Here is a 19641-nt window from a genome sequence, read left to right on the forward strand (position 1 = left end):
TTTGTTTTGCTGCTGTGAGTGTGGACTTGAAAATAGTGAGGGATTGTTTGAAAGCGATGACGTGCTCATTTGAGTGGGATCTTTTCCATCTCCGCTCAGGAACCCTGGAGGCCCATTGCAGTTCTTTAGTCAGGTTGGTGTGCCAGGGTTGCCTATTGAATGTGTGAGCTTAGATATGTGTGAGAGGGGCGACCGAGTCGAGAGCTGCAGCTCTTGTGGTGTTATATAAACCAGCAGCAACATCTGCATCATGTAAGGAATTTGTCTGTAAGAGGGAGGAGGGATTCAGAAAGTGAGTGTAGGTCAAGATGTTTTAGGTTTCTGCGAGGGTGTGCAAGTTTGTGAAGTGGGGATTGTGGACCTGGAGTGGAGAGGGCAGAGAATGTAAGTAGGTTGTGGTCAGAGAGAGGAGAGTTAGAGAGATTAGATAGGGAACAGAGGCGGGTGAAGATGAGGTCTAGTGTGTGGCCATCTTTATGAGTGGCTGCAGCAGACCATTGAGCAAGGCCGAAGGAGGAAGTGAGGGATAGAAACTTAGAGACAGATGAGTGGGATGTGTCAATGGGGATGTTGAAGTTGCCCAAGATAATAGTGGGGATGACAGTGAAAAGGAAGTGAAGCAGCTGGGTGGTGAAATGGTCGAAGAAAGTGGTGTCTGGCCCTGGGGGCGGTAAATGACAGCCAGTTGGAGGTTGGAGGGGGAGCAGATGCACACACAGTGCACCTAGAAAGAAGAGAGTGTGACAGAGGGTGGTAGTGGGGTTTGGGTGAAGGCGCAGGTATCTTACAGGAGAAAACCTACGCCTACACCATGTTAGCCGCTGGGGAGGGGGGTGTGGGAAAGGTGGAATCCGCCATACGAAAGTGCAGCTGGGGAGGCTGTGTCAGAGGGGGTGAGCCAGGTCTCAGTAATGGCGAGGAAGAAAAGTTTGTTAATAATGGAAAGGTCATGGATGTAGGAAAGTTTATTGCAGACGGAGCGAGCATTCCATAGAGCTCCTGTTAGTGCAACTGGGGAAGCAGGGATTAGGTGGATGGGTATGAGGTTAGAAAGGTTGCGAGAGTTTGTGGTAGATCACGGATAAGAGGTAGATGTGACTGTGGGGATATGGTGAGGAGGACCAGGATTTGGAGAGATGTCGTTGGCAGAGAGAAGGAGCAGAGAAAGTGTTAGCAGGTGGGAGCAGGAGAGAGCATGAGGTGGCTGTTTGTGTTTGGAGACACAAGATTGAATGTTGAGGAATAGTTCTGTGGAAGAGGTGAGGCAGATGGGGATGATGGAGGGAGAGATGAAGAGTTCCTTACTAGGTGTAGGGATTAGGGGTTGCTATAGCAATCCTAGGCAGCAACCCTAGGTAGTCATGATGACCTCTGGGTCTACAAGCTATGGTGGACTGATTGGACCATAGTAGCAGCATAGTTTTAGACCATGCTAGCAGCATGCATTATACCAGTGATCAATGTAATAAAAGTTAAAGTCCCATAAAGGGACTAAGTAAATAAGTTAAAAAGAGTAAAAACAAATTATAGAAATATAAAAAAAATAAAATCACAAAATAAATGAAAAAATGAAAAAAATCACCGTGTCTGGAACGACTCGAACTATAAAAGTGTCACATTATTTAACCCCATGAGGGAACACTCAAAAAAATAAAAAGCATGGGAAAAATAGTTTATTTTTTCATCATACTGCCAAAAAAAAGTGTAATAAAACGAGATCAAAAAGTTGAATGTGAAATAAATGGTATAGCTGAAAACGTCATCTTGTTCTGCAAAATACAAGCCGCAATAATGCTTCATCAGTGGAGAAATATAAAAGTTAACGTTCTTTGAATAGAGCGATGCAAAAACAATTCTTTTTTCTATTAGTTTAGTTTTTATTGTGTAAAAGCAGAAAAAACATTTAAAAAATTGTATCAATGTGGTATCGCTGTAATCGTACTGACCTGATGAATAAAGCTGTCTTATCACTTTTACCACTAGGTGAATGGCATATAAAAAAAACAATTCCTGAATTACTGATTTTGGTTTATTCTGTCTCCCAAAAATCAGAATGGAAAGCGATCCAAAAGTGTTATGTCCCCGAAAATGGTACCAATAAAAACATCAACTCATCCCAGAAAAAAAAAGTTTTCACATGACTCAACATACTGGGCACTACAATTTATGGGGTGCTACAATGGCAGATGTGCAATTTTCACTTAGCAAAATCCATTGCTGCTCATTTCTGCAAAACACCCATGAAGTCAAAATCATCACTACACCTGTAGACAAATTCCCAGAAGAGTGTAATTTTCAAAATGGGGTCACTTAAGGAGGGATTCTGATCTTCTAGAACTTAGGAGCTCTGTATAGGGAGTCCGCAAACTATTCTATGATAATTTATTCTACAAAAACAAATAGCACTCCATTCCTCCCGAGTCTCGTTGTGTGGATAAGCATTACTATACAGCCACATATGGGGTATCTCCACATTCAGCTGAAATTGTGTGATGAATTTTGGTGCCATTCTTACCCATTTCCCTGTGTGAAAATGAAAATTCAAAATCTAAAATGTTTTAAAAATGTAATTATTTTTTCTTCACTGATTAATGGTATAAAATTCTGTGACACACCCGTGGTGTCAATATGATCACTGCACCCCTAGATGAATTCATTGAGAGGCGTAGTTTGCAAAATGGTGTCATTTATGGGGGGTTGTGCTGTTCTGGCACCTCAGTGGCTTTTCCTCTGGGTCATGCACCCTCAAACCATAACAGCAAAATTTGCACTATAATATGGCACTCTTTTCCTTCTGAGCTTTCCACTCAGGGCTGCCACCAGGAATTTGGGGCCCCATACTGGCAAAATTTTCAGGCCCCCTTGAGACTCCACCCAGGCTCCACCTCCATTCCTTGAACCTTCTACAGTCCCACCATCCACTCTTGGAAAAACTCCACTTCTGCACCCCCCCCTCACCAATCACGCATTACCAGTTCCCAGTGAACACCAGATCACATACATAGCCAGCAGCTTTTGTTTTGGCCTAAAGATTTTTAAAGCCGCCACCACGATAAGGTAGACTCTTCTGGCCGGGCCCTACTCTATCCTATTAAAATTTTCTTCAAATATCCAATACTCTTTTTAGGTATATTTTTATTTATTTTTCTTTAAGGGAATGTGTCATATACATTTTTTAAAATGACCAATAATACCACATACAAGGAATACCGCCACACCATGACCAGACCACATATTACCACCACATAGTGACTGAATAATACCACACAGAAGGGACAAAAACCGCCACACCATGACCAGACCACATATTACCACCACATAGTGACTGAATAATACCGCACAGAAGGGACAAAAACCGCCACACCATGACCAGACCACATATTACCACCACATAGTGATCGAATAATACCACACAGAAGGGACAGAAACCGCCACACCATGAACAGACCACATATTACCACCACATTGTCACCGAATACTACAATACAGATCAATAATAAAAGAACACAATACTAATATTACCATAAGTGCCATTATACACAGGATCTCTGTACATGGTATACAGTGTATAATGTAAGTGTACAGGTAATCTAGTGATCACCAGTGACATTACACACATGAGCTTTGTATATAGTGTACAGGTAATACAGTGATCACCAGGGACATTATACACATGAGCCCTGTACATAGTATATAGTGTATAGTGTCAGTGTACATGTAATACACTGACGCACCAGTGACATCTCTAGGTGAAGTCTTTCATCTTCGCTTTTCTCCTTCATCCAGCACAGAGTGCCATCTTCCAGCCAGGACTTGTCTCTGCATAAAATAACAGTTATCTAGAGCACATTCCCCAACTTCTGCAGCTGAATACAGATGTGCACCCACCATTAATATATTAGTTATTATGCAACCCACCATCCAAATATAAATTGTAATCCACCACTGTGCCCCCACTAACTGTAAATAGCCACTTTCCACACCTAATAAATATATAAATTAATTAGAACCTGTACTCTTTCCCCCAATTTATTACCAGTCACACTCCTGCATCCTCAACGCCCCCAACTCTGTACCTTCTGCTCCCCTGATTCATTATATTTACATGCACCCTCTGCCCCAATTCATTATGTCATGTCCGTGCTCTCCCCAACCCCACCCTCTATTCATCATCAATTACTCTCCCTCACCACCCATTTGCTCTCCCCACCCCCCACTCCCAATTCATCATGTGTTCCCCCACTCCCATCTCCCAATTAACCATTCATTTATCCTCCTTATCCTCCCCCCACTCCCAATTCTCCATGTGCAGCTCTTTCTCCCCCCACTTCCAATTTCCCATGTGAAGCTCATTCTCCCCCAACTTCCAATTCCTCATGTGCAGCTCACCCCCCACTCCCAATTCCCCATGTACAGCTCACCCCCCCACTCCCAATTCCCCATGTGCAGCTCATCCCCCCACTCTCAACTCCCCATGTGCAGCTCACCCCCCCACTCCCAACTCCCCATGTGCAGCTCACCCCCTCACTCCCAACTCTCCATGTGCAGCTCACCTCCCCACTCCCAACTCCCCATGTGTAGAGCATTCTCCCCCCCACTCCAAATTTCCCATATGCAGCTCATTCTCCCCCCACTCCCAATTCCCCATGTGCAGCTCATTCTCCCCCCAATCTCAATTCCCCATGTGCAGCTCATTCTCCCCTCCAATCCCAACTCTCCATGTGCAGCTCACCCCCTCACTCCCAACTCCCCATGTGCAGCTCATTCCCCCCCCAATCCCAATTCCCCATGTGCAGCTCATTTTCCCCCCAATCCCAATTCCCCATGTGCAGCTCATTCTCCCCCCCAATCCTAATTCCCATGTGCAGCTCATTCTCCCCCATCCCAGTTCCCCATGTGCAGCTCATTCCCCCCCCAATCCCAATTCCCCATGTACAGCTCATTCTGCCCCCACTCCCAATTCCCCACGTGCAGCTCCCCCCCCACTCCCAATTCCCCATGTGAAGCTCAGTTCCCCCCACTCCCAATTCCCCATGTGCAGCTCATCTCCCCCCACTCCCAATTCCCCATGTGCAGCTCATTCTCCCCCCACTCCCAATTCCCCATGTGTAGCTCATTCTCCCCCACTCCCAATTCTCCATGTTCAGCTCATTCCCCCCCACTCCCAATTCCCCATGTACAGCTCATTCTCCCCCCCACTCCCAATTCCCCACGTGCAGCTCATTCTCCCCCCACTCCCAATTGCCCATGTGCAGCTCATTCTCCCCCCCATTCCCAATTCCCCATGTGCAGCTCATTCTCCCCCCTCACTTCCAATTCCCCATGTGCAGCTCATTCTCCCCCCTCACTTCCAATTCCCCATGTGCAGCTCATTCTCCTCCCTCACTTCCAATTCCCCATGTGCCGCTCATTCTGCCCCCTCACTTCCAGTTCCCCATGTGCAGCTCATTTTCCCCCCTCACTCTCAATTCCCCATGTGCAGCTCATTCGTCCCCCCACTCCCAATTCCCCATGTGAAGCTCATTCCCCCCCCCCCACACTTCCAATTCCCCATGTCCATGCATACGCGCCGTCACATGACCGGAAGTCAGGAGAAGCATGAAGGAGCTGCTGCTGCAGCTGTGCAGCTCCGTTAAGAAACCCAGTGCTGAGATGTGTGCCGCCTTAGGAGCTCAACACCTTATTACAGCATGGGGCCCCATGAGCAGAAGCACAAGATGGGCGACCCGACTGGGCCCGGGCCCCCCTCTGTACTGCTGCTTGCAGGGCCCCATACAGCAGTAAGGGCAGTAATGTCCTGATGGCAGCCCTGTTTCCACTGTGCCTAAAAAGTATTTCACAATTTCATATTGGGTACTGGCATACTCAGAAGAAATTGCACAAAAAGCTGTGCAGTCCATTTTTTCCTATTATCCCGTCTAAAAATTAAAAATTTGGGGTTAAAACAACATTTTAGTGGTACACATGTAATTATTCTTTCTTCATCCCATTGCTATAAAATTCTGTGAGGCACATGTAGTGGCAACATGGTCACTTCACCCCTAGATGAATTTATTTGGGGATGTATTTTGTAAAATAGGGTCACTTATGGAGGATTCCGCTGTTCTGGCACCTCTGGGGCTCTGCCGATGTGACATGGCAACTTCAAACCATTCCAGCAAAATCGGAACTCCAATATGGCGCTTCTTCCCTTTTGAGCTTTGCCCTGTGTCTCACAAGTAGTTTTCAACAACATATGGGGCATTGGCTTACTCAGGAGAAATTACACCACAAATTGTATCATTTATTTTCTCCTAATATTCTTTTTGAAAATTAAAAACTTGGAACCAAAGCAACATTGTAGCAGAAAAAATGTTACTTTTCCATTTACTAAGCCCAACAGTATACAATTCTGTGAATCGGCTGAGGGTTAAAAATGCTCACTACACTCCTGGTTGAATTCCTCAAGAAGTGTAGTTTTCAAAATTGGGTCACTTGTGTTGGTTTTCAATTGTTTTGGCATGTAAAGGGTTTTTCAAATATGGCATGGTATCCCCAATCTATTCCAGCCAAAATTGCACTCCAGAAGCCAGATATGAGATATCAGTGCACTCAGGAGAAATTGCACAAAAAATTGAATTGTCCATTTTCTCCTGTTACCCCTGTGAAAATTAAAAATTTGGGGCAAAACCAACATTTTTTTGGGAAAAATGTATTTTTTCATTTTCACGGATCAACGTTATAAAATTCTATGAAGCACCTGTGGGTTCAAGGTGCTCATCACTATAGGCAGATTATAATGAGGGCAATCTGTCACGCAGGGTGGGGGAAAGACTAAGTACAACACAGAGGGAAGAGGGAAAGGGAGCCCAGACACCAGAGAAAGGGGGAAGTGGAGACCTCCTAGTCTAGTCTAGTGTCACTCTGTCTCACCTATCGCCTTATATTGGCTCTTCACCAATCGCCGCATGCATGCCTCACCCTGACTTTCCCTGGCATATGGCAAAGGCTAGGGAAGGGAGGAGATGAGCACTAGTTGATCTCCACTTAACTCTATAGACAACAAGGATAGACAAACAGGGGGGAATTGCTTAGCTTTAGACGACTCCAGACAAATGTGCACATGGCCTCAAGCTCTAAAGAGGACAAAGTACTGCTCTTGAAAAAGCCTCATAAGTAGTAATGAATATCGCCAGCACATCCCAGTCAGACACACCAGGTATTTACACTCTCAGGCCAGGGAGCTAATTAGCAAGAGGGAGGTAGCTGCTGGGTCCTAGAAACAGCCAGCCTCTAAGAAGATGTCTGGAATGCTAAACGCAGAGATCTCCGGAAACAAACTGACGGGTGACTGTCTATCACATCTGACACACCCATGACACAATCTGGGCTACCGCCTGGGGCCTGAGTCTCCGGGGTGGCCTATGGACAGATTGCCCTCACTATAATGTATAACCATCGCGCTGGCCACAAGAAGAAGTGGAGCCTCAGGGACCGGAGCAGAGCACAGGGGAAAGGGAGTGAGATGAGTATGTGGCTTTTTTTTATTATGTGTATGGGATGTGTGCCTATATATATGGGCTATGTGGGGGCTTGTATTGTATATAGGTTGCTATGTGTGGGCTCATTTGCCTATAGAGAGTTATGTGGGGGCTCATACCTAATATAGGAGTCTATGTAAGGGCTCATAATGTATATAGGAGCTTATGTGAGTGCTCATACTGTATATAGGGGGCTCATTTTGAATATAGGAGGCTATGTGAGGGCTCATACTGTAAATAAGATGCTGTGTGGGGACTCATACTGTATTTAGGGAGCTATGTGCAAGCTCATACTGTATATAGGAGGCTATATGGTGGCTCATACTGAATATGGGGGGCTGCTTGGGGGCTCATACTGTATATGGAGAGCTATGTTAGGGCTCCAACTGTATCCATGGAGCTATGTGCACGCTCATTCTGTATCTAGGGATCTATGTGCATGCTCATTCTGTATTTAGGGAGCTATGTGAGGGCTCATACTGTATATAGGAGGCAAAGTGGTGCTCATACTGTACATAAGGGTGCTATGTGAGGGCTTGCCCTGTATATAGGGGGCTTTGTTGGGGCTCAAACGGTATATAGGAGGCTATGTGGTGTCTCATACTGTACATAGGGGGGTATGTGGGGGCTCATACTTTATCCAGGGAGCTATGTCTGGGCTATTAATGTGTATAGGGGGCTATGTGAGGCCTTGTACTGTATATAGGGGCTATGTGGGGGATCATACTGTATATAGGAGGCTTTGTGGAGGCTCATACTGTATCTAGGGAGCTATGTGCAAACTCATACTATATATAGGAGCCTATGTGAAGGCTCATACTGTACATAGGTGGACATGTGGGTTCATACTCTAGCTAGGGAGCTATGTGCAGGCTCATACTGTATCTAGGGAGCTATGTGAGGGCTTGTACTGTATATAGGAGGTTATGTTATGTAGGGCTCATACTGTATATAGGTGTGCTATGTGAGGGCTCGTACTTTATATAGGGGCTATGTGGGGGCTCATACTGTATATAGTAGGCTATGTGGGTGGTCCTACTGTGTTCAGGGAGCTATGTCTGGGCTCATAATGTGTATAGGGAGGCTATGTGAAGCCTAGTACTGTATCTAGGGAGTTATGTGAGGCTCTTACTATATATAACAGCCTATGTGAGAACTCATACTGTATATAGGAAGCTGCTGTATGTTGATGCTCATACTGTATATAGGTGGATATGTGGGGGCTCATACTTTATCTAGGGAGCTATGTGTGGGATCATACTGTATCTAGGGAGCTATGTGTGGCCTCATACTGTATCTAGGGAGCTATGTGTGGGCTCATGCTGTATATAGGAGGTTATGTGGGGCTCTTGATGTATTTAGGGGGCTATGTGAGGGCTTGTACTGTATATAGGGGTTATGTGGGGGTACATGCTGTATATTGGAACCTATGTGGGGGCTCATACTTTATGCAGGGGGCTGTGTGTGGGCTCATACTGTATGTATGGTGTTATTTGGGGGCTCATACTATATATAGGGGGCTGCTTGGGGGCTCATACTGTATATAGGGGGCTGTTTGAGGGTTCATACTGTATATGGAGAGCTATTTGTGGGCTCATACTGTATCTAGGTGGCTTTGTAGGGGCTCGTACTGGCAGATTTTGACCCGATTGAAATGTCATTACATGCGGTGAATCCGCATGTACTGACAAAACAAGTGCGGAATTAGAACGCAGCATTTTGAACGCAGAGAAAATACTCACCTCGGGTCCGACGGTAATCCAAAGGTTAAAGTGATGTACCCTGTTTCTTTTTTCAAATATCTTTATTTAGCTTCAAAAAGCATTCATTGCTGTACAAAAACGCATGAAAAATGTGTGGAACCCCAGGGGTCCGGTTACCACAGTAATAGCAATATTATGTCTGAGAGCAGGTGGGAGGTCTCCTGGTCAGGAACCCTAAGCATGCCACACCTCCTGCCCAGTCCTGGGAGGGGAAGAACTTCCCCTATAAAAACTGGGGGCTGAGGCAGGGTTAGAGGAGAAGAAGAGGAGTCCCAGACAGAGACACAGTCTGGTCTGGAGTGGAGCAGATACAGGGAGAGCAAGATCAGGAGCTCTGTGGGAGCAGTGATAGAAGGGGTCAGGGACTGGAAGCTGTAGAGCTCATCCTGACTGAAGAGATCTCACCGGACACGGAGTCCGAGGCTGTGGGGACTGATCCATACCCAGCAGCAGAAACCGACCGGCAGGGGATTTCAGGTCCTCTGGCCAAGAAACACGAAGGCACGGTCACACGTGGAGCGGAGGCTACCAGAAGGCCCCGAGTCACCGGCCATACGGGTGAGCACCACACGGTACACTCAGGGACGTGGGCTACTTCTACCCGCTTCTAGCAAGGTAGCCAGGAAGAGTACAATAGTTGGGGAGGCCTACAACTCCGCCTGGCCAGGGGAGATCCTATCTGCTCACAGACTGACCAGGCCCCGATCGCTAGCCAGTACTCCCGGGAGGGTCTACCTTTGCCACCAGTAAAGACCCTGAACTACACCGTACCGTCTCTGAGTGGTTCCTAGTGCCTGCGTGCAATTCTGCTATCCCCATCATCCACGTCCACTGCCCTGAGGCCATACCCCTCCCGTTGGGGGTTATACTATCCACGCTGCACAACCGTACCACCGGCCTCAGCGGTCTGCCCTGCAGCGGCGGTTTCATAACCGCATTCAACGGGTGGCGTAGTCGAACTCTATAACATCTTATTCTAAATTCTGCCACTTGGTTTGACACCCTGGGCACGGACCGGGTCACCGCCACGAGGACTACTACCCCTATCAGATCCGGCTCCGGGTATTCCCCCTGCACAGCAGCAGCAGCACGGGCCCAGGGGGCGCGTCAACTTTGGCGTAGTCGGCAGGATCTCGTGCCCGCAACCACCGGGTACTGCGTGCCTGAAAAAGAGACTTTTAAACTTACCAGTGGTGAGGATTCCCGCCATCCGACGCCATCTTCTGCCTTCTTCCCGCCATCCGTGGAGTTTTCCCGCCATCCGACGCCATCTTCTGCCTTCTTCCCGCCATCCGTGGAGTTTTCCCGCCATTGGACGCCATCTTGAGGACGCCGCGCGGGAAGAAGAGGGGCGTGGACTCCGAAAGCGCGCGAGAGCTGAAGCTCCGCCTCACGTCCGGACGTTGCGTAAGGTCCTGGAAGGAGCCCAGCAGACGCCGACGTCACAGGAGCGCGACGGAAGGTCCTCAACCCGGACGATCCACTGCGGAGCCGCGGCCTACGGAAGAGGATCATCGCAAGGTAGGCCACGGTCCACTAGGGGGGAGGAAGATGTCGGATACAGAGGAGAGCTTCACTGCCACAGCCACCGCCAGCGCCACCGCTGCTGCGGTCATGCCTTTCACTATGCCCTATATCCTGGGGGCAGCCTGGCTACCCCAGTACTCAGGGGAGTCACATACCCTAAATGACTTCAGAGAAAGGCTGGATAGCCTCTTCCAGTTGTACCCCCTCACAGAGGAGCAAAAAGTGAGCATCCTGGTGGCTCAATTAACAGGGGCAGCCCAAAGGGAGGTAAAGTCCTGGCCACTCGGGAGGAGGAGGACTGTCGCAGAGATACTAGCCCGGCTGAAGGACACCTTTGATACCCGTACCTCAGCCGAGATCAAGCTTAGATTCTACGGGTGCAAGCAGCGAGCACATGAGAATATAAGGGACTATGCACTAAACCTACAAGAGGCCCTGAGAGCCATTAAGCAGGCCGACCCTGACGGCATGGGGAACGAAGACAAGCTGTTGACTGAACAATTTATAGAGGGTCTACATTGCAATGCCCACCGAACCCAGTTGCGGGCAATGGCCTTACAGGACCCTCATCTGGACTTTGCACAGTTCAAGGACAGAGCCATCCGGGTGCTCCGAGAACCGGCACCAGGTGGCGCTGTGACCCACAGACGCCCTACTACCACTTACCACCAGGAGACGGCGCCCTTGTCGGCAGGGCCTGTGGGAGCTGATGCGCAGGCTTTAAACAATGACCCAGATACAGACCTGCACCATCAGGTCCAAGAGCTAACTAAAAGCGTTGCTGCGCTAACCCGAACTGTGCAGTCTTTACAGGTTTCTACTCCAGGGAAGATCCAGCTGGCATCCGGACCGGAGGACATCCCGTGGCGCCGACCAGTGAGGACCCCACCGGCCAGAGGAAAACCCAGCGACCGATACAACGAGGACGGACAACCCATCTGCCGCCGCTGCAATCAACCCGGACATATGGCAAGGTACTGTCCTTTAAACTGGCACAACCTGGGGTAGAGGGCCAACCCCTAGGAATAAGATCACCAGGCCCATCGAACTGGCGTGACAAATACGTGGGAGGACGTCCAGTCTTGCCTGTGGTACTGGATGGCATTCCTATGAGTGCCCTACTGGACACCGGGTCACAGGTCACCACCATCCCGTACGTGCTCTTCAAGCAGTACTGGAATGACTCGGATATAACCCGCTACCCTGACGACGACTTGAGTATCATCGCCAGCAATGGTCAGCCCGTGCCACAGATCGGATTTAAAGAGGTGACCATTAAAATCGGTAAAGTCGAACTGGCAGCACAGGGACTGATCATTGTGGACATTGACAAGCGCGAGAGTCACCCAAAGATAACTCTAGGAACTAATGTGATTGAAAATTGTCTTGCAGAGGTGATTCTCATTTTACAGCAGGTTGCCAAGAACGCCAGTTCCAGCCAGCAGCGAGTGCTCCAAAAAGAGATCCGGGCACTGATGCGACGGCAACAGGTGGAACTCTCCGGTGGTGAGATTGGTAGCGTGAGAATGTGTGACCCTTTCCCTATTGCCATGCCCCCGAAAAGTGAAATGATGATTTGGTGCCGGGCACCTATTGGTCTAAGAGGTAGAGACTACCAAGCAATGGTAGAACCCGTCTACTCAGACAGTAGGCCCACCATTTTGACAGCACGGGGGGTGGTCGATGTACGCCATGGGAGGGTGCCCGTTCGCATCATAAATATCGGGGAGAAAGAAGTACACCTGCCCCGGTATGCCACGCTAGCCAAATTGTTCACCATAAACCAGAATTCTGTACAGGCCGTGGAACCCTTGGCTCCATCTCAACCAGAGGAAGGTAACGGCTCTAAGCAACAAATGGAGGACTGGTGTCAGCAACTACATTTGGGTACTGACTCCACTCCCCCACACCAGAAACAGGGAGTCCATCGGGTGGTTCAAGAGTACGAGAGAGTGTTTAGTAAACACCCGTTAGACTTCGGGCGAGTAAAGGGGGTAGAACACCACATCCCCACGGGAGACCATCCTCCCATAAAGGAGAGATACCGACCCGTACCCCCTGCACACTACCAACACGCCAAGGGGATGCTTAGAGACATGAAGGAGGCTGGGGTAATCAGGGATAGCTGTAGCCCCTGGGCAGCTCCACTAGTCTTGGTTAAAAAAAAAGACAACACCATGAGAATGTGTGTAGACTACCGGAAAATCAACCGTATCACACACAAAGATGCGTACCCCTTACCAAGGATAGAGGAGTCTTTGGCTGCTTTAAAATCTGCTAACTTCTTCTCCACTTTGGATCTCACTAGCGGGTACTGGCAGGTTCCTGTAGCAGAGGCGGACCTGGAGAAGACCGCATTCACCACCCCGATGGGACTTAGCGAGTTTACCTGCATGCCGTTCGGACTCTGCAACGCACCAGGAACCTTCCAACGATTGATGGAATGCTGTCTGGGACACCGGAACTTTGAGACGGTCCTGCTGTACCTGGACGATGTTATAGTTTATTCCAAAACCTACGAGGACCACCTGAAACACCTGGCGGAAGTGTTTGAAGCCCTGGCAAACTACGGTCTGAAGGTGAAACCGTCGAAGTGTCACCTGCTAAAACCAAAAGTGCAGTACCTGGGACACGTGGTGAGTGCTGACGGAGTGGCTCCCGACCCTGATAAGATCACCGCGATTAAGGAATGGCCAAGACCCTCCAGCGTAAAGGAAGTGCGGCAGTTCCTCGGGTTGGTAGGCTACTTGAAGGTTCATTCCCGGTTTCACCAAAAAGGCAGCTCCTATGCAGGACCTCCTGGTAGGCCAGTCCAGGAAGGCCAAGAACCAGAAGCCGCCCTTCAGATGGGAGAAGCTGGAGGAAGAGTCCTTCCGCCAGCTGAAGATGGCCCTCACGGGGGATGAAATCCTGGCGTACCCTGATTACAGCCAGCCCTTTATCCTCTACACCGACGCAAGTAACATCGGGCTAGGAGCCGTACTGTCCCAGATCCAGCAGGGAAGAGAACGGGTAATTGCTTACGCCAGCCGAAAACTGCGACCCACCGAAAGAAACCCTGAGAATTACAGCTTATTCAAGCTAGAGTTCCTGGCAGTGGTGTGGGCAGTCACCGAACGCTTTAGGCATTACCTCGCCTCTTCCCGGTTCACCGTGTACACGGATAACAACCCGTTGACACACCTGGACACTGCAAGACTCGGTGCCCTGGAGCAGAGATGGATGGCCCGCCTGTCCAACTATGAGTTCACAATCAAATACCGGGCAGAACGCTCCAATACCAACGCGGATGCCTTGTCCAGAATGCCGAACCTACCGGACGTAGGGGAAGATCCAGAGGAACTGGAAGAAGTTGAACTCCCCGCGTTCCACCGTCATGGGACTACCCAGTATTCCCACCGTGTAAGGGGTAAGCAATCCGCTACGTTCAACCCCTTACCTCATTACAACTGGGCGGAAACGCAAGACAGTGACCCCGCCGTCCGACTGGTGAAGGAGATGCTGACTCAGCCAGATGCTCGCCTTGACCCAGACGCTCCGGAGGAAACCAAGCAACTGTGGGCTGAGAAGAGTCGACTGTTCCTTTACAAGGGGAAGTTGTGCCGTAGAATGGTTAACTCCCGGACGCATGAACTGATCTGGCAAGTAGTGGTGCCAAGAAGAGACGCGGCTATGGTACTGGAGGCATACCACGACGGAGCTGGGCACTTCGGATGGAAGAAGCTGGAGTTCCTGCTGCGCGGGCGGTTCCACTGGGTAGGCATGAGAGGAACCATCGAGAGGTGGTGCAGAGAATGTGGCCCATGCAACCTAAGAAGGAGGGACCATGCCAGTCAGAAGACTCCCCTGCAGTCCATCGTCACCAGGCAGCCGTTGGAACTGGTAGCCTTGGATCATGTAAAACTGACCCCCAGCAGAAGTGGCTACGTCTATGCGTTAACCATCGTGGATCACTACTCCCGGTTCTTGGTTGTAGTCCCCGTCAAGGACTTAACGGCTCAAACAGCAGCTAGAGCCTTTCAGCAGCACTTCTGCCGTCCACACGGATACCCAGAGCAGGTGCTGACGGACCAGGGACCTGCCTTTGAAGCGGAAGTCTTCCAGGAGTTCTGCACTCTGTATGGCTGCCGGAAGATAAGAACAACACCCTATCATCCGCAAACCAATGGACTCTGCGAGAAGATGAACCAGGTGGTGATAGACCTTCTGAAAACATTGCCCCTGGAAGAACGCAGTCTGTGGCCTGAGAAACTGCCTGATCTGGTGGACCTATACAACCACATCCCTGTAGGTTCTACCAACTGTACCCCGGCTTACCTAATGAGAGCAAGACCTGGTAAGCTGCCTGTTGATCTGGATATGGGAGTCCTGACACCCGAGGACACTTCACCAGAAGCAGACTGGGACACAGAGAGGCAGCAGCAGTACCGGAAAGTACAGGAGAGCGTTGAGCGAAGTCTCTGTCAAGCAAGAGAAAAACAGGAGAAGACTTACAACCAGTATGCTCCCGCTGTTCCCCTGGTACCTGGAGAGCAGGTCTTGAAAAGGAAGAGACGGCTCCACAAGTTGGACGACCAGTGGGAGAAGGACCCGTACACCGTACTGCCATCAAGCAATGAAAACCCAAAAATCTGCACAATCAGTAAGGATGGAGGAGAAACCACAGCCATTGTCTCCCGAGATCACCTGAAGAAGTGTCCCGAGCAGCTACGAAACCCTGAAGAAGATCAAGAAAACCCTCGACCCGCAGAGGAAAGGGAAGAAATGGTCAGTACTGTACTCGGAGACTTCCCTCGATCTTGGACACAAGTAAATGGCGCTGTTGTGGTACCCGTCCTCACCTTCCTCCAGCCAGCATCCCAAGTGCCTACGGAAAAACAGGTAGAGCTGGAAGAGCAGCCGGTCCAGGAGGCAGAAGACCCCACACAAGCAGACCAGGAGAATCGACCCTCTGCTTATAGTGAGCCTGCCGTGCCCCTAGTGAGCCAAAGAACCTGTAGACAGCTGCCCAGCTTACCTTTGACAGCTCCTACACCCTGTAGCTTAGGACCGGTCAGTAAGCTCCGTAGGTCTACTAGGGCCACTAAAGGCCAGTTGCCAGTACGTTGGAGGATCTAAAGTGTTCAGACTGTTTTATTGGTATTTACCTGTTTACTGTTGCTTGTAAATAATTATGTTTTTCCAGTTAGTTTATAGGTGTCTTTTGTGGATTAACCGGAATTCTTTGTATATATGTTTGGAGCGTAACCCAGGAATGGACTAAGACTGCTAAAGACTCGGGGTAGGACAGACCCCCACCTGGTTACGGCTCCCTGTTCTTTGGTGAAATGGACACCCTTATTGCTTCAAAAACTGCACCCGGTTGCGGACACGCCGTGACCACCCTAACGTGTTTTTCCTTATTGTATTGTTCCTGTTTATACCCTGTTATGTTTTCAAAAATATGTTTAGTCCCGGAGTACTAAATTTTACTAGGGGGGAATGTGGAACCCCAGGGGTCCGGTTACCACAGTAATAGCAATATTACGTCTGAGAGCAGGTGGGAGGTCTCCTGGTCAGGAACCCTAAGCATGCCACACCTCCTGCCCAGTCCTGGGAGGGGAAGAACTTCCCCTATAAAAACTGGGGGCTGAGGCAGGGTTAGAGGAGAAGAAGAGGAGCCCAGACAGAGACACAGTCTGGTCTGGAGTGGAGCAGATACAGGGAGAGCAAGATCAGGAGCTCTGTGGGAGCAGTGATAGAAGGGGTCAGGGACTGGAAGCTGTAGAGCTCATCCTGACTGAAGAGATCTCACCGGACACGGAGTCCGAGGCTGTGGGGACTGATCCATACCCAGCAGCAGAAACCGACCGGCAGGGGATTTCAGGTCCTCTGGCCAAGAAACCCGAAGGCACGGTCACACGCAAGGGACCAGCACCGCCGGCGTGGAGCGGAGGCTACCAGAAGGCCCCGAGTCACCGGCCATACGGGTGAGCACCACACGGTACACTCAGGGACGTGGGCTACTTCTACCCGCTTCTAGCAAGGTAGCCAGGAAGAGTACAATAGTTGGGGAGGCCTACAACTCCGCCTGGCCAGGGGAGATCCTATCTGCTCACAGACTGACCAGGCCCCGATCGCTAGCCAGTACTCCCGGGAGGGTCTACCTTTGCCACCAGTAAAGACCCTGAACTACACTGTACCGTCTCTGAGTGGTTCCTAGTGCCTGCGTGCAATTCTGCTATCCCCATCATCCACGTCCGCTGCCCTGAGGCCATACCCCTCCCGTTGGGGGTTATACTATCCACGCTGCACAACCGTACCACCGGCCTCAGCGGTCTGCCCTGCAGCGGCGGTTTCATAACTGCATTCAACGGGTGGCGTAGTCGAACTCTATAACATCTTATTCTAAATTCTGCCACTTGGTTTGACACCCTGGGCACGGACCGGGTCACCGCCACGAGGACTACTACCCCTATCAGATCCGGCTCCGGGTATTCCCCCTGCACAGCAGCAGCACAGGCCCAGGGGGCGCGTCAAATGCATGCAAAAACGCACCAAAAACGCGTTTTTTCTTCAAAGTGAATGAGAAACTTGAAGTGTCATGTACACGTTAAGTACTTTTTGACTTGCAGATTTAGTGCAGAAAATAATCATCATCATGTCAATTCTCTGAGCATTTTTGCCATGTTTTTTGCCTGCATTCTTTCAGTGCATTCAATGGGCGAAAAACGCAGGCAAAATGCACTGTAAGGCGGCAGTGTTCATACCGTGCAGTAACTGAGGCAGTGACCCAAGCAAGTCCAACATAAACAGCTTTTATTCAGCAGATTCACAGGTAAACAGAAAAGTCCTCCGGTTCACAGCCGGGTTAACACAAGTCCATAACAACGGTTGCCGGGGGCAACGGCCTCGCCGGGCCGTTCAAAGCTTGATGGGTGCAGAGCCTTCCCAGGCGTGGGTTCAGCTACTCACAGGTCCGCCGAGCTTTCCTGCTATGCTCCTAGCAGGTCCCAATTCTGAACAACACTAATCCTTAATGCAGGGTTTTTAAAGGACCTGTGGCAAGAGCCACTGGAAAACCCAGGTTGGAGGGAGGAGGCCGCCCCACTGCCTTCCTGGAGCCTTCTCCAAGAAATGAAGGCCCTGCTGGGTTCTACTTAACCTGCCTTAGCCAGATAGCCTGACCAGGTCAATGCTCACCTTCATTCCTGCATTGCCGCCGCAGCTGTATCTGTGGCTGCAATGCACTCAATGGGTTAAATAGGTCTCTGTACACATTCTGGGGAATATATAACGTCCGTTGTATACGATCCTAGTCACTGCCTCAGAGCACCAAAAGCGAAAATAGAAAAACGCAGGCAAATCACATAAAAAAACGTGATAAAATCATGGCAAAACTGCAGGCAATAAAATGCATCAAAATCGCAGCAAAAATGCAGGCAATAAAGCGCATCAAAATCCCGGTAAAAATGCAGGCAATAAAACACATCAAAATCGCGGCCAAAACAAAGGCAATAAAACGCATGTAACTTGCTGCGTCTTATTGCTTGCGTTTTTGCCCTAATTTTGCCGAGATTTTGATCCATTTTATTGCTTGCGTTTTTTATGCATTTTATTACCTGCGATTTTGATGCATTTTATTGCCTGTGTTTTTGCTGCGATTTTGATGAGTTTTATTGCCTGCGTATTTGCAGTGATTTTAATGCATTTTATTGCCTGCGTTTTTGCCGAGATTTTGATGCATTTTATTTCCTGCGATTTTGATGTGTTTTATTGCCTGTGTTTTTGCCGCGATTTTGCTGTGATTTTGATGCGTTTTATTGCCTGCGATTTTGCCACGATTTGGATACATTTTATTGCCTGCGTTTTTTCAGCGATTTTGTCATGATTTTGATGTGTTTTATTTCCTGCGTTTTTGCGGTGATTTTGATGCATTTTATTGCCTGCATATTTGTTGCGATTTTAATGCGTTTTATTGCCTGCATTTTTGCCTCGATTTTGATGTTTTACTGCCTGTGTTTTTGTCGCAATTTTGTCGCAATTTTGATGCATTTTATTGCCCGCGATTTTGATGTGTTTTTTTGCCTGCGGTTTTGCCGCAATTTTGATGCATTTTAGCCGCGATTTTGATGCGTTTTTGCTGTCATTTTGATGCATTTTATTGCCTGCATTTTTGCCTCAATTTTGATGTGTTTTACTGCCTGTGTTTTTGTCGCAATTTTGTCTCAATTTTGATGCATTTTATTGCTTGCGATTTTGATGCGTTTTATTGCCTGCGGTTTTGCCGCAATTTTGATGCATTTTAGCCGCGATTTTGTTGCTTTTTATTACTTGCGTTTTTGCCATGATTTTGTCCCAGGTTTTGTCGAGATTTTACCTGCGTTTTTTTCAGTGAATTTTCTATTTTCGCTTTTGGCGTGTTTTTGAAAAAACGCAGGCAAAAAATGTGGCAAAAACGCACAGAGAATTGACATGCTGATGATTATTTTGTGCACCAAATCTGCAAGTCAAAAAATACTCAACATGTGTGCAAAAATACTTAAAAATACTCAACAAGAATTAAATAAAAAAAATGTTGTGGGCTCCCGCATCATTTTCATAACCAGCAGAGGGAAAGTCGACCCCTGGGGGCTGATATTACTAGCCGGGGAAGGGGCCGTTAGCCAAAGATGTTCACTGGCTATTAATAACAGCCCACAGCTGTTTACTTAGCCTTTACTGGCCAGATTACATGGGGACCCCAGAAAAAAATTGACGTGGGGTCCCCCTATAAAATCTAACCAGCAAAGGCTAAACAGACAGCTGTGAGCTTATATTAATACACAGGGAAGGGGCCATGGATCCTGGCC

Source organism: Phyllobates terribilis, unplaced genomic scaffold (assembly GCF_046119375.1).
Source record: "Phyllobates terribilis strain yellow unplaced genomic scaffold, ASM4611937v1 Scaffold_11__3_contigs__length_659146591, whole genome shotgun sequence".
Classification (NCBI taxonomy): Eukaryota; Metazoa; Chordata; class Amphibia; order Anura; family Dendrobatidae; genus Phyllobates; species Phyllobates terribilis.